Below are 16,586 nucleotides of genomic sequence, written 5' to 3'. Positions count from 1 at the left end.
GGCCAGGCCCTTTCCACTTGCTGTTTCTCTGTCTGAAAACCCTTCCCAGGGACATTGTTTCCAAATGTTCTGGTCTCTATTCTGATGTCACCTTTTGCTATAATTTGGATGTGGCTTGTCCCTTAAAAAAAAAAAAGTACATATCCCCTAAAACACATACTTATTAATTATAAGCACAAAAATAATAATAATTTTACATATAAGGTGACAGTCACCACCTTAAACCAAACAATAAAAAGTTCTGTTTCATGCAACATATCACTTCAACTGTATTCCACCAAAAATGTATAATCTGAACGTCTCTTTGAGGAAATATTAAACAAACCCCAATTGAGAGGCATTATACATAATAACTACCCAACTGCTTCAAATATTTGAAGGCCATGAAACACAAAGAAAGATAAAAAAAAAAAAAAAAAACTGTTCCGGATGACAGAAGACAAAAGCATGTGACAAGTAAATGCAACACATTATCTGGGATTTACCTTTGCTATGAATGCCATATCTAGGACAAACTGTGAACCTTGAATCTGGTCTGCAGATTTTAAAATAATAGCACTGATAATTGTTACTTGGTCAGATTGAAGAATGATTCTGGTATTTGTTAATATATGTTATTCTGTATTTCCTAATAAAGACACTCACTCTGAACTGTTTACAGGCAAGTGGGCAGTAGGTAAGCCTGTAATTTACACTAAAAAATATTTCAGGAAAAAGAGTTGGGGGCATAGTTTGTTGGCAGAGCCCTTACCTAGCATGCAAATGCCCTGGGTTCAATCCCTAGTACCACAAAGAAAACAAAGTGTAAGTATAGGATGTTAGTATTTCTCATTTCTCAGAAATGAGAAAGGGATATTTCTTCATCTGGATTTTCTTTATTGGAAAAAAATTTGTTTGTTTCCTATTTATGAGTTCCTTATATATGCTATATATTAATCTTCTGCCAGATGAATAGTTTGTAAATATTTTCTCCATTCTGTAGATTGTTTCCTTTACTGTGAAGAAGGTTCTCAGTTTAAGGCAATTTCATTTTTCTAATTTTATTTTCATTGCCTGTGTTTTTTGGATCTTATAAAAAATCCTTTGCCTATACCAATATTTTGAAATATTTCTTCTGTTTTGTTCCAGAACTTTACTCACCCTAGTTAGGATGGCTACAATTAAAAATTTAAAAAGTGGAGTCATATGTATAGCTCAGTGGCAGAGCATGTGCCTTACATGCATGAGGCCCTGGGTTCAACCCCCAACAGCAGAAACACACACACACACACACACACACACACACACACAGAGAGGCAAGGATGAAGAGAAAGGGAAACTCTTACATGCTGCTGGTGGGAATATAAATTAGTAGAGTCATTATGGAGGAGTATGGAGGTTCCTCAAAACACTGAAAACAGAGCCAGGTGTGGTGGCACATGCCTGTAATCCCAGCAGCTCAGGAGGATCACAAGTTCAAAGCCAGCCTCAGCAACTTATCAAGGCCCTAAACAATGCAGTGAGACCTTGACTCTAAATAAAATTACAAAAAAGGGCTGGGGATGTGACTCAGTGGTTAAGTGCCCCTGAGTTCAACCCCTGGTACAAAAAAAAAAAAAAAAAATGAAACAGAACTGTCACATGATCTAGTCATCCCATGTAGATACAAGTATTTATACATATGAATATGTACTTAATTTACAACAAAAGTAATCAATATAGAATAATATGAACTTTTCAACCAATGCTACTAGGAAAGCTGAATATCCATTTGGTGGGGAATGAAATTTGAGCTCAATCTTTTATCATATGCAAAATTACATATAGATGGTTTATAAATCTACATATTTATTATATATTTCAAAGTAACCAGAGAAGACTTTAAAAGTTCCCAACACATAGGAAGAATAATATTTGAGAAGACTAAAATACTAATTACTCTGATTGTCACTATACATTGTACATACACTGAAATATCATAATGTACCCCTTAATATAAATATGTTAATTTTAAAAGAAAATGTGTAAATCTTACAAATTAAGAGTCTGTATTCTTTCTTTAAATTTCTTTTTAAAAAAATATTTTTAGTTGTAGATGAACATAATACCTTCATTTTGTTTATTTAGTTTTTTTATGTGGTGCTGGGGATTGAACCCAATGCCTCACACGAGCTAGGCAAGCATTCTACCACAAGAGCCTGTATTCTTTTTTTTTAATATTTTGTTTTTTAGTTGTATTGGACACAATATCTTTATTTTATTTTTGTGTGGTTCTGAGGATTGAACCCAGCACCCTGCATGTGCTAGGCGAGCACTCTACTGTTGAGCCACAACCCCAACCCCTGTATTCTTAATTACTACACGACACAGACTTCCCCAAAAGAATGCACATTAGCAGAATTTTCAGCTTTTCTTATGGTTTATTTGCTGCTATAACTTTATTCTTCAAAATGAAAAAGCCTACTACTCTGTGCTTTAATAAATTAATTTCTTAGGAAGAATCACATATGAACCAATGCAATTTCCATATTACACAGAATTTACTTATATTTATGAAAAAAAACAGATTGTATTAATTTACATCTCTCTCTCTCCCTTTTCCCAAATTGCAAGAGCCTGGCATTTGGTTGGTACCCAATAAAACTTCAGTGAATAAGGGAAAATTTATATAATGAAAAACATTATATATATGATGAACCTATATTTAAAGAACAAATAAAAGTGTGCACTGAATACTAAAATATAATGAGTTATAAAATGACGTGCATCACTACACTTCTATGATATATTTTATAATGAAAACAAAGAATTCCATCCTATAAGTGTCACCAAAATACAGGACAAGACAAAGAGAGGAATACTGAAAAGTCACATTTAACAAGTTTATTTCATGGTCCTAATTTCACAAGTTGGGTTACCAGTTTAGTGAACCCAACCATGAGATCCATGCAATATTTCTATTCAAAATCAAAACAAGACCTTATCCTTGTAGGCTGTTTCCCAAAGGACAGAGAAAACTAGAAACACTTTAAGGCAAGAAACTAAAGCTGATGGTCTTATCAAAGACTATCATTTGTTCTTTTGTGAAAAGTTAAATTCTCAACAAGTAGATTTCAGAGAGATCCATGAAGAGTCAGAATCCTAGGACAAACAGAGAGAATCTATTTTCAATTTAAGAGAAAGTAAGTACAAAAATAATGAATATGGGGCAATGAAACAAGGACAGATGGAAAACAGGCTTAAATGAGAAGAGGAGAAAGGAAACCTGAATCTAGGGATGGGATATCAGAGCAAGGATGAATAGTCTAGTAACCAAAGCAACAAGCCAGCTAAGAATATGTTAAGCTGTGTAGCATGGTAAACCAAATGTACAGAAGGCAAAGAAGAAATTAGAGATTTGTAATACTCATTGTATAAATGACTGAAGTATAAATCTTTCTACTTTTCATTTTAAACAGTTATAGAGAAAGGATTTTTTAAAAATTCTGTGGAAGCAGCAACAAGAAGATACCATCATCTTGAGTGTAACAATATTGAAAGAAGGGACAGAAACCAAGATAAATCCAGAACAACATAAAGTACTTTAAACTGACATAAATAAAGCTCATTTATAAATACTAATTACATTTCAACTCATCACTAACTTCCAACAAAATGTCCAACAATAACTAAGATTCAGAATATAAAGGAAAATGTTTATTAAAAATTCTATGGAGCCAAAGATCTAAGAAACCAATTCCAAAGTTATCTCCATATCCTGCCTGCATTTTACAACACTCACCTCACTTTAATATTTGGAGTAAGGTTACTCAGAATAATTAGTGTCCCTCCAAACTCCAGCACAGATCCTCATCTGTCCTTGTACAGTTTAGATGACACACCACTCCCCGGTACCATCCTTTTGTCTTGTCTTATCTTGAATAGAACGTTTCTCTAAGTGACACTAGAGGAAACACAAGGCAATCCTGAAAACCGGGAAAGCTTAGTTATCACCAGCAGAGATCAGCATGTCATCTCTATGTGGAGAAGGTGGAGACACTCAAGAGGTATCAGTCTCACCACACTGTCTGGGTCTAATTCTCTAGGTGTATCCTCTGCACTTGCACATAGACTGTGAGCCAATCACAGAAAGAGTCACCATTGCATACACACAATTCACACTCCTCCTGCCAGAGAGGTCTCTCCTCTGTTCTTCAGGGCATTTCTATCCACTGCTCCAAAAATTAAGCAAATTTCTCCTCCTCCGTGGTGTTTTCCACCATAAACCTTCTCAGGATTAGACAGTCCTTTCTCTGAAACTGCTTTTAAATTTATTTATACCACTTGTTTCTTCCTGCTTTGTCTTATACTTCATTGTTTAATTTTAATCTCAGTGCTTCAGACAAGAACCATGCCTTGCTTATCCATGAACAACCAACAACTGATACAGTACTATATATCATGTATTGGAAATTATTAAATATTATTGACTGAACACATAAATAGTAAATGTCGTCTTCAACCGAAGTAGCTAAACATAGTTTTAAACAATATAGTCTCAAATGCTAAGATTAAAGTTTTTTTTTAATATCTTTATTTATTTTTACGTGGTGCTGAGAATCGAACCCAGTCCCTCGCAGATGCTAGGCAAGCGCTCTACCGCTGAGCCACAACCCCTGCCCCAGATTAAAGTTTTTGAGGAAGCAGACATATATCTTATTAGTTTATCCCTACAAGATTTCAAAACTAGCATATACCTTACCTTGTCTCTGTGAATAATAAAAAAGTTAAAACAAGCTAGAGTAATCTTTTTTATATCACAGTGTTCTATTTTAATAATGCAATCACTGCCTTTACCCCCAAATTTTAATGAATATAACATAGAGTTCCTAAGGTAAAACTAACAATAAAATGTCAAAAATTAAAGGCAACTTGGAGGCTTGGGTTGTGGCTCAGTGGTAGTACGCTTGCCTCACACATGTGAGGCACTGGGTTCAATCCTCAGCACCACATAAAAATAAATAAAATAAAGATATTGTGTAAAAAAAATGCTTCATTAAAAAAAATTAAAGGCAACTTCATCAATTAGAATATGTAAATATACAGATCTTTAAAGTGTAATTTTTTAAAAAAGCATTTTTAGTAAGAACTTAATTAGCAAACAAAGTCAAATGGCAGTATGAATAATGAGAATGATAAACTTAATCCTTTTAAAGCATTTTTTTCCCCTCTCAAGGAAACAGAAAAAGTGGAAGGAGAAATTTGTTAAAGCTATTCTTTACTCACTAAATCAATATAAAACATATAACTGAATACCATATAGCAATTAAATAAAATGGATCATTTAGTGCAGAGTTCTCCAAAAACCACAAAAGGGAGAAGAAAATATACTACATTGTACAATATTTGTAAATTGCTTTAGACTTTGACCATTATAGATATTTTATGATCAAAATATTTTTTAAAACAAAAAAAAATTATGTCAGAGATAATTATTTACAAACTTGACTGGGTATTTCATAGCTTTTTTTTGTTTTATTTTTTGTTGGGGTCTCATTATGCTCCCCAGGCTGGCCCTGAGCTCTTGGACTGCAGCAATCCTCCTGCCTCAATTTCTCAACAGCTGGAACTGTAGGTATGTGACACCATGTTCATCTTGGGTATTTTAAAATCATTTCCTTTTAATATCACATTCCAATTTGTTTCAGTTAGCTTGTCATATATATCATACCACTAACTAACCAAAACTACAAAGGCAAATACAAAATAATTAAGCATAATGCAAAGGCTCCATTCCCAAATATACTTGAATTCTAAGTAATACACCACTTGCTTGCTTTCTAAACCACTTGAAATTTATACTTATTTATGAATTCCACTAAATCAGAATTATAATATATCTTTGTTCCATATTTCATTAAACACACTGTGTTTTCTGTAAAGTTTCAAAATGTTTTCCAAGGTCTTAGCCTCCAAATAATCTGATTCCAGAAACTGAAAAGCAAAAAATAGTTTTTTTCCTCTGCATTACAGCTTGAGTCAAATAAATATTAAACTAAAATGAACTGGGGGTGGGGAAATTAGTGTTTCTTCATAAAAATCATAAATTCAGCTTTTTAATAACCTTTTAAACAGAAAGTCTTACGTTTCAAAGGGTCAACAATATCTGTGTAAAGAACTAGGCCAGAAAACCATATTTTACACATTTTTGAAATTATAGTATGATATTTTTCTCCTATATATATATATATATGTGTGTGTGTGTGTATACATATATATGTAATTGAAAGAATTAAATACTTTTTTTACCCATCACAGTTGATAAAAACTATAGTTCACATTGAGTTGTTCTTTCACTGAGTCTATAACCTGTAAATCCCCTGAACAGCACTGTTCAGTATGCACAAAACATATTTTTGTAGCACTGTTAAGAGTGAAAAACAGGAAACAATCTAAATGCCTATGATTAAAGAGAATGGTTTAATAAACTATACTGAGTTTGGACTACAGAACACCATGCAGCAATTAAAAACAGTAAGGTCGATCTTTATCTTAACCATCCCAAATCTGGCCTAAAATTTATATTAGGAGAAAATAATGTTTAAAAGAGTTAGACAATATATTCACAGTTAAAACTTATGACAGAATTATTTACTAACTAGACATTTATTGAGCAAACTTTACAACAGGGCAAAGTACTGATCCCTGAAGACACAAGAATAAAATCTCCTGAAAAAGAAAGACAAGTACCCTGCAATGCACAATGTTTAAAGTGCTGACACAAAGTATGCACGAGGTGGGGGAAAGAGAAGGACAAGACCAGGACAAAGGACAGAGAATCCATTTTGAATTGAATATTAAAAGATGAGTAAAATAAAACCTTAAAGCAAGGATATGCTATGCATTCCATGAAAACAAAACAAAACATTGGTGTGCTTTACATATCAGGCCTCAAACTACCTTATAAATGTTACTAATTACTTTTACTAGGAATACATTGGTCAACTCCATTAAAAAGTCACTTTCCATTTCTTTATAAGGGTTGCAATAGTTTTTTAGATGCTCCATATTCCCTCAAACAAATACATTACTAGGCATCAACACTGTTAACAAAATAACATTAAACACATATCAGAATAAAGCTCAGGACTTGAACTAATTTTAAAAGGAGTAGATTCTTTTTCAAGTCATATGCTCTTCCTGACCTGTATTTGGTTGTTTGCTCCCAGACTTACAACAGATAAGTAGCACAGCTCTCAAGGCAGGAGACTGATCTTTGGCAACACAGGCATCCACCCTAGGTGCTGCTATCCCCATATCCTGCCCTCAGAGGAGCCAAAAGGCCTGGAACCTGAGAAGGAATCTGGACAGTTGCCAACGCATCTCATTCGAAACATCCAGGGACAAGGGCCAACCTAACCCCAGAGCTGGAAACCAAGGCAGCAGTACCTTCTGTATGTGTTCCTGACCCAGAGGTGACCTACAATCTTCCTCGCCTTTCACTAAACACAGAAGAATTTGCTCACCCAGTTACTATACAGACTTTAATCTCACCAGTGGCAAAACAGCAACTACAAACTCCTAGTCCTAGGAGGATCATATTTATTGGTGAGAACTCATTGGTCTACTGGGATGCAACAAAGCACTGCATGAACAGCACCTTCTTGACAATGCATAAACAATAACATCAAAGTATAATCTTGTATACATAAAATAATTCCCTATCTAAACTTTCCAAGTTTTAACGCACCATTTCTCAGAAGTAGGGGAGAGGGGATTAGAAGGTTCAGTAGAATTTGTTTCCTTGATTTTCCTCATTAAGGAAAATTTCTAAGAAATACATCCTACAATTTTAACTGTTACTTAAGCCATGTCTCAAAATGTAGAAGACAAGGAGTTGGGGTTGTGGCTCAGTGGTAGAGTACTCGCCTACCATGTATGATGCACTGGGTTTGATCCTCAGCACCACATGAATGTAAAATAAAGATATTGTGTCCATCTAAAACTAAAAAATAAATATTTAAAAAAATGTAGAAGACAAGTGCTACATGAAAAATAAAGCCACATTACTTGAGTATTTCAGTATTTAAAGAGCTAACAGTCACATAAACACCACATTACATTCACTCTCTAATAGAAAAAATATCCAATGGAGACTAAAGGGATGTCAGCAATTTAGTGGTAGAAAGACCATACACAATGCATGAAAAAAATATATAAATTCATTCAAGCTATTGGTTATAGAGAGTTTATCAATTATGTAAATTTGTATAGAGCTACATTTAATATAAATTCACTGAACTAAAATACAAAAATACTAAATTATGATGCTTTTAAATTATATTGACATTGGGCTGGGGCTGGGGCTCAGTGGTAGAGCACTTGCCTCACACATGTGAGTCACTGGGTTTGATCCTCAGCACCACATAAAAATAGATGAATAAATAAAGATATTGTGTCCATCTACAATGAAAAAAATTATATTAACCTTAAAAAAAGATACAGAAATCCATAATCATTTTATTATGTTAAAAAAGACAAATATTTATAATACTTGAGATAAGAAAGAAGCAAAGGGAAGGGAAAGGAAGGGGAAATTGCGGATTGAAATGACCTGGGAACTTCTAAGAAAGTGTTGACATCTCAGTCCTATCCTCCAAGATCTGGGATTAATGAGTAGACTGTAGTACAGCCATCTTAACCTAGAATTCTATTCTCTGACTTCTGACAATGCCAAGTTTAAATTCAATCATTTTCATATTGATACAATAATTATCTGGAAAGTCATTCCAAATTCTCATTTATATTGGAAAAATGAATAAAGGAATCATTTCATGTTGTCTTATACAATTTGGGGGAATTTTTAATTGTTTAGGTACTATGATTATATAACTAATTTATTTCCCTTAAATTTCATTTACAGAAAATACATTTATCATCTAGTAACCAAATTATGTTTGTAAGCTCTGGTGAAGAACTGACAAATGTATCCTGAGTGAAAATATATATTCATTTCTTTCCTTTTTGTTCATCAATTCTTAGATTATATACTACAGCGCTCCGTTTACGGGGCGTGGTGGTGCACGCCTGCAATCCCTCGCAGATCCAGCCAAGAGGATTGCAAGTTGGAGGCCAGCCTCGGAAGCATAGGGAGACCTTCTCAAGATAAAAAATTAAAAAGAGCTGGAGATGTAGGTCAGTGGTAAAGTTTCCTGGGGTCCATCCCTACTAACAACAAACATAAAAAAAAAAGTTTGAGATTATATACTACACATGTGTGGGTATGTATATGTCTGTATTTTTTGGTGGTACTGGGGATTGAACCTAGGACTTCACACGCAAGGCAAGCAGTTAGCTATATCCCCACCCCTGTTTTTTGGTTTGTTTGTTTTGGATTTTGAGACGGATCTTACTAAGTTACCCAGGCTTGTCCTGAACTTGCTATCCTCCTGTCTCAGCTTCCAGAATAGCTGGACTATAGGCATGCATCCTCATGCCCAGCTATGTATCAACATATTTCTTAAGTAAGGTCATCTATACCATCCAGTCAACACTAAAATGTTCAATTACTTTAACCATTAAAAGACAGCTAAACTGTTCGTTTGACATCAAATAATTTGTATATATAGATCAATTGAAAGGTATCTAGCTTTCAATCACACAAACAATAGTTGTTAGAAAATGCCTATAAAACTAAAGGGGTGGTAGTTTATAAGTTCAAATACTAACTACAGTACAAAACTTTATACTAATAAGCAGTACAAAAAATTATTTACTGCTATTTTCAAATTTTTTTTTATTTCTTTAGATATAGACATAATATTTTTATTTTGTTTATTTATTTTTACGTGGTGCTGAAGATCAAACCCAGTGCCTTACAGGTGTGAGGCAAGCGCTCCACCACTGAGCCACAACCCCAGCCCTCAAATGTATTTTTAATGGAATTGATGTATCTTTATGGTAACCTCTCTATAGCAAAATAATTCATATATTTTATGGCAATAATATGCTACTAACCTTTGCTCAGTTCCACAATCACTATCCCTTGCTGGTGTAAAGATAAATGATTTATATCTAGGGAGAAACATTCTTTTGTAAAATAAAGAAAATTTCTTGTATTTAAATTAGAACCCACGTAGACCAGAGAACCCAGGATGCTCCAAATTGGCCCAACTCCTATCGGTAGGGGTCAAGTACTTTCTACTGATTTCAAAAACATATTGAAAGCAAAATTATCAGCAAACTTAAGATAGGCGAGCCCAGAATCTAATCCAATATATGTAGACATATATTCAAAATACTTTATATTGTTTTAATTATACACTGAGATTTCTAGAAATATAATACTACATAAATTCTGCTATTTATTTGGAAACTTACCAAAAGGTGTTCCTCATTCTGGAAAAATATGTTACAGAACAATGTTAATCATGGTTTCTGAATCATCAACTTAACACACCTATACATTAGTCTAATTTGCACCCGCTACATTCATGATTATTCTACCTAACAATGTTGCATGTGATCACTTTATTATTCCTTGTAGTAGAGTAGTGCCTGAGTTTTCACATACTAAAACACATAATATAATTACAATAGTTAATATACATAAATTAGTAATTTAATAACTTCTTTTCATGTACTATATTAATTTTATATATATTTGTGTGCATGTATATAATCATATAAAATACGCATGTTCATGTTATATTGTCTATTAACTGCAGTACAGTAATAGGGTATTACAATATAATTGTTATAAAAAGGAAGCACCAGATCTGACAGAATAATAAATTTGCAACAAAACAGTACAAAAGAACAAAAGCAAGTCCAGAAACCTCATATTTTTAAAGGAAGAATGAGGATCAATAGAGAAAAATATACAGAAAGAAAATACTGTAGGGATCTGGGAATGTAGCTCAGGTGTAGTATGCTTGCCTAGCTTACATGAGGCCTGGGGTTCAATCCCCATACAAACAAAAAGAAAATGCTTTGTGAGACAGGACTATGCAACAAAAGGAGGCTGTCAAAACATCATCAACTGGTTCAAAAGAGGATGGTAACAACTAAAAATAAATCAGTGGATTTGGAATGGGAAAGGCACTGGCAATCTTAACTGTTTTAGTGTACTTACTGAAGTAGAAATGTTGTTCAGTGTGTGAACAAAGAAACCCTTCTCTTTTCAGAAATTTAGAGTAAAGAGTTGAAAGATAAGGCAGTGGAACACAAAAGAAGGCACTATCAAAAGGAGGTGTTTTTGTTTGTTTCTGATTTTTGTTGTTTAGGCTAGAAAAGATTTCTGACAAGCTTATTTCAAACTTACCAAGTTTGAAATAAGATATCAAGTCCCGACTTCATGATACATGCCTAATTACAAGTTTTAAAGAAATAATCTCTTATAAACAAATATTCATAGGTGTGAAATTATATGATACCTGGAATTTGATTCAAAATCACCCATAAGTAGGGGAAAAAATCATTAAAAAAAAAAGTTCAACAAGTTCAGCTTGAATTGACACTGGATGATGAAAACATAGTTGTTCATATGTTCTTCTCCCCTTTTTCTGAATATGCTTAAAAATTTTCAAAATAAAATGATTTTTAAAAGAAATTCTTTTTGAGGATGGAGATACAGTTCAGAGATAAAGTACTTACCAAGTATGCATGAGACCCTGGGTTCAATCCCCAGCGGGAAGGGGGGTGGCCAAGAAAAGAAATTCTCTCTAAAAAAAATACTCAGTGAGGGGCTGGATGTATATAGTTCAATGGTTGAGTGTGTGCTAAGCATTGACGAAGCCCTGGGTTCAATCCCTAGCATCTCCCAGAAAATCTTAATTATTTCACCTTTTTGTATAATCATATGCTACTCTCTTAAATGTCAGACTGATGAGACTTATTTTTAACAGGGTATATTTTGAGGGTTGTTTAAGTAATGTTTATGCACTAAATGCCCAATTACCTCATTTTTCTCACTTAATCTCCATTTGATCACAGAAAACAACTTCACATCAACTGGATGAACAAAAAGAGGTGAAAAAAAATGAAAGCTAATCCTAGAGTTCTGAGGGAAAGAGTTCAAAAATCTCTCCCCTGAAGAACTCTGACAGCATCCACATTATATCACAAAAAGAAATGCTTATTTTCTAGTCATAGTTTTATGTAAAATGTATCTGAAATTAACTTTGAATTTTTTAGTTTCACAATACTTACAGGAAAAAAATGAACTCTGAACTAAGATGAGTTTTCTTTCAGTTCTGCCACTACTTTAAGCTGCATGACCCTCATCAAGCCTCCTAACCTCTCTAAACACCAGTCTGCCTTACCTTCTTAGTAAGGAATTAGAATTATTTTAACTCCCAGGGTAACATTTAATTCTAATATTTGAGGCTTCTAAACATCTAGCCCACATGAAACCTGAACATATTCACAACTCCAGTGGACAATTAATTAGTCCAGCAGTTCTGTCCAAGTAAAATCTGGAGGTCTCTGAGATGCTGCCAGACTCAACAGGGTCAAAATTGCTTTCATAACAATATGAGGGCATCTGTCTCTTTCATGGTGGTTATATCTGCATTAATAATATATAAACTTCTAGACCTTTAGCTAGTATTAAGGAAATGACACCAAACTAAACCAATACACACTGTACTTAGAGAAAAAATGAATGCTGTTTCATTTAAGAATGCCCTTGATGAAGCAGTAAAAAGTACTGTTATTACAACTTAATCCTTGAATATATATTTTTTTTAATTCTGTATGATAAAATGGGAAGTGTGCATAAAGCACTTCTGTTGCTAAAAAATGATTTTTGCCTCAGAGAAAATAACTGCATTAATTTTTTAATATTTTTTTAGTTGTAGATGGACTCAATACATTTATTTCATTTATTTATTTTTATGTGGTGCTAAGAATCAAATACAATGCCCTACACATGCTAGTCAAGCATTCCACACTGAGCTAAAACCCCAGCCCTGCAATAATATTTTGAGTCATAATCTTTAGAAACTACCTTCACTCTCCCCCAAAAAAATACCATTTTAATAGGAAAGAACAACTGATAAACCATGGCAATTCAACCTTGAGTATTTGGCAAACTTGGGATTTCTTCATTATTGTTCTTGCTCTTTGAGTGAAGTCTGTTACTCCAAGAAAAGCAGCTGAACTTGTTGGCAATGGTAACATTCAAGCTTTTAAGAGAAAAGTACAAACATTAAACTTTTATACCAACAGTTTTCCCATACTTAAAGATGTTTCTAAATAGATTGAAATATGATCTTTTAATATTAAATAAACTTGGAAGACTTGCATAACTTGGTGAAACACTATGTTCCAAAATGACCAACATATCATGCTATAAAATCATGCATGGGTAAAAGATTCATTCAAAGTGCAAAATGAACCAATGTACTGTAATATAAAAGAGTACAAAAAGTGCACTGATACTGTTTAAGATTTCCCCTTGGAACTTTAAGAAATTACTACTTGCTGAGTTTGGGTGAAGGATCAAAGAAAACACCATAGTTATCTAAACAGGTCAAATAAGTACTTCTCATTTTCCCACCAACATTATCTGTGTGAAGCCTTATTTTCTTCATATACAAAACTTCAACCAAAACAACATACTGCAACAAACTGAAAGCATAAAGAAATATGACATTCCATCTGTATTCTATCAAGTTATACAATAAATGGATTTACAAAAATGTAAAATAATGCCACTCTTCTTTACTAATTTTTTGGAAAAGTCATTTTCTTTTTTTTAATATTTATTTTTTAGTTTTGGGTGGACACAATATCTTTATTTGTTTATGTGGTGCTGAGGATTGAACCCAGTGCCTCACACATGCTAGGCAAGCTTTACCACTGAGCCACAACCCCAGCCCCTGGAAAAGTCATTTTCTTAAATGTTTCTGTTAATATGCCATGCACTTATGACTGATATTTTAATGGATTAAATAATTTTTAAATTTAATTTCTAATACAGTAAATATCCATAGATAGAACTCACATCAACAAAATCTTTATGGAATTCTCAATGATTTTTAAAAGTGTATAAAAAAGAGTCCAGAGACCTGATATCCACTAATTTATATAAAACCTTACAAAGCCTCTAGCTAGGTACTTCACATCCTCTGTCACTTATAATCTTGTTAGACTAACAGAGAGTGAAGGATAACACATACATTACATATTTTACAATGTACATTATAATATAGATATATTTCTAAATAGTAAGTTTAGAAAGGCTACTTAAGAGTTAATTCAAGGGGCTGGGTTCTGGCTCAGAGGAAAAGCACTAGCCTAGCATGCATGAGGCACTGGGTCGATCCTCAGTACCACATAAAAATAAAGATATTGGTGGGCTGGAGATGTGGCTCAGGCGGTAGCGCGCTCGCCTGGCATGCGTGCGACCCGGGTTCGATCCTCAGCACCACAGACAAAGATGTTGTGTCCGCCTAAAATAGATATTAAAGGTTCTCTCTCTCTCTCTCTCTCTCAAAAAAAAAATAATAATAATAATAACTTCGGGGCTGGGGATGTGGCTCAAGCGGTAGCGCGCTCGCCTGGCATGCGTGCGGCCCGGGTTCGATCCTCAGCACCACATACCAACAAAGATGTTGTGTCCGCCGAGAACTAAAAAATAAATATTAAAAATTCTCTCTCTCTCTCTCTCTCTCCTCTCTCACTCTCTCTTTAAAAAAAAAAGATATTGTGTTCACCTACAACTAAAAAATAAATGTTAAAAAAAAGATTAATTCAATGGCTGGCTGGGTTTGTGGCTCAGTGGCAGAGCGCTTGCCTCACACATGTGAGGCACTGGGTTCCATCCTCAGCACCACATAAAACTAAATATAAAATAAAATAAAGGTATTGTGTCCATCTACAACAACAAAAATATTTTTTTTTTAAAGAGAGAGTGAGAGAGGAGAGAGAGAGAGAGAATTTTTTTTTAATATTTATTTTTTTTTAGTTCTCGGCGGACACAACATCTTTGTTGGTATGTGGTGCTGAGGATCGAACCCGGGCCGCACGCATGCCAGGCCAGCGCGCTACCGCTTGAGCCACATCCCCAGCCCAAAAATATTTTAAAAAAGAAAAAAAAATTAATTCAAGCAGGTCCTGAAAGAAGGTTAAGACTGACTCATTCCAGACAAAATGTCTGCTTGAACAAGAGTAAAGAGAAGAATGGGCATATGTTTAGGGAACAGATCATTGAGGCTAGAGCATAAAACAACAGAGGTATGAAGAGTGTTGGGGTAGAAAAGTGGATGAGATGAGATGAGATCACAAAAGATTTCACATTTCACAAGAGTCTGGATTTCATAATGTATTTATAAAGGGTTAAAGGAGATTCCTATTGAGAAGAAGAGTACTACAATCAGTTCTTCTTCGAAATATAATCTTATCGGCAATGCACAGGATAGACTGTATATTGAGAAAGACAGTCGAATATAGAGAGATGCCAAATAAAGAAAATATGGAAATATAAAAAAAAAAGGAATAATGAGGTCTGCAAGCATACAAAGTGAAGAGGACTCTGCCAGAGGCAGAACAGGGTTAGGCAAATGACACAATCTACCAAGTAAAGAAGGAAAAAGGTAAATGCAGGTTCTGAGCAGAAACTCTCTAGCGCAATAGCGGTTTCCTGCACGAAGCAAAAGATGCATTTCTGAAAGAAGAACACTTTGGTGGAATGTGTGAAGTTTCAAGGTATCAGTTTGGAAATGTTGGTCGAGATGATACAGAAAGGAATTTTGGGAAAAATCTACACAGAGATGAGGGTTTGAACCATGGGGCTGATATAATGATCAAAAATAGAACAGAGTGAGTAGAGCAAAGTGCCAAATACAGGATTGTATAAGTGCATGAACAGCAAAGGCATGGGCAGAGGAAAATAAATAGCAAAAATAGAAAAGAAAAAGTCAGAGACCTGCAGGAGTTCAGGAATACAGAAGTTAGAAGGAAAGAGTTAAGGAGAATTAGTTGGTCGACAGCTGAGTAAGTTGGAAAAGAAAAGTGATCTAAACAAGGCCACTGGGTCTATTAATTAAGAGTTTACAGAGAAGTCATTGTTAAGTGTTCAGGGATAGAACACAGATTCAGTGAATCTGGGATGAAGGTCTGGTTAGCATATTAGGTACTGAGAATATTTTATCCAGTACTACATGAAAATGTTTTCTAAATAATAGTTGTCTTTTTCACCTATAACAATTTCTACATAAGTTATCTCTAAAATTTCTCTATTTTCAGACAATTTATTTCAGTCATATAAAACACTGATTTTAGCACAACCAGGACACTAGCATTTGCCTAATCAATTTTGCAACACAAAGAGAATCTACTACTATGCTGAACCTCTACCTACTGCTTCAAAGAATAATATTCTACTGTAGATAAACCTACTAAAATATATTTTAGTGAAAGTTCAACAAATAAAATTTATTTAAGGAAAAAACTATTATTCAATTCTTTTTTATATGAAGAAATATGTGAAAATATATATTTTCTAATCATTATATACAAGTATAATGCTCCATTAAAAATATGGAAAAACAAAAAATATTTTACTAGTATAATCTAGAAAACAATCATTTGTCTTACAAAAAGATTCTTTCTCTTACAAAAGA

The 16,586-nt window shown here is 33.9% G+C and overlaps 1 protein-coding gene across 10 annotated transcripts in view; it reads right to left on the bottom strand.

Annotated features, from left to right (window-relative positions):
* MYO6 (myosin VI) overlaps window positions 1-16,586 on the bottom strand; it is a 156,508-nt gene that overhangs the window by 127,448 nt on the left and 12,474 nt on the right. For 2 of the 10 annotated variants that reach the window (XM_081294322.1, XM_081294323.1), the window contains exon 2: window positions 3,761-3,922. The exons of the other annotated variants lie outside the window; for them this stretch is intronic. The gene's annotated coding sequence lies outside the window, so the exon portion shown is untranslated. The remainder of the gene's footprint in view (window positions 1-3,760; window positions 3,923-16,586) is intronic. 10 annotated transcript variants of the gene reach the window in all.

Source organism: Spermophilus citellus (genome assembly GCF_964194105.1).
Source record: "Spermophilus citellus genome assembly, chromosome: 5".
Classification (NCBI taxonomy): domain Eukaryota; kingdom Metazoa; phylum Chordata; class Mammalia; order Rodentia; family Sciuridae; genus Spermophilus; species Spermophilus citellus.
This window is presented reverse-complemented; position numbering and strand designations above follow the sequence as displayed.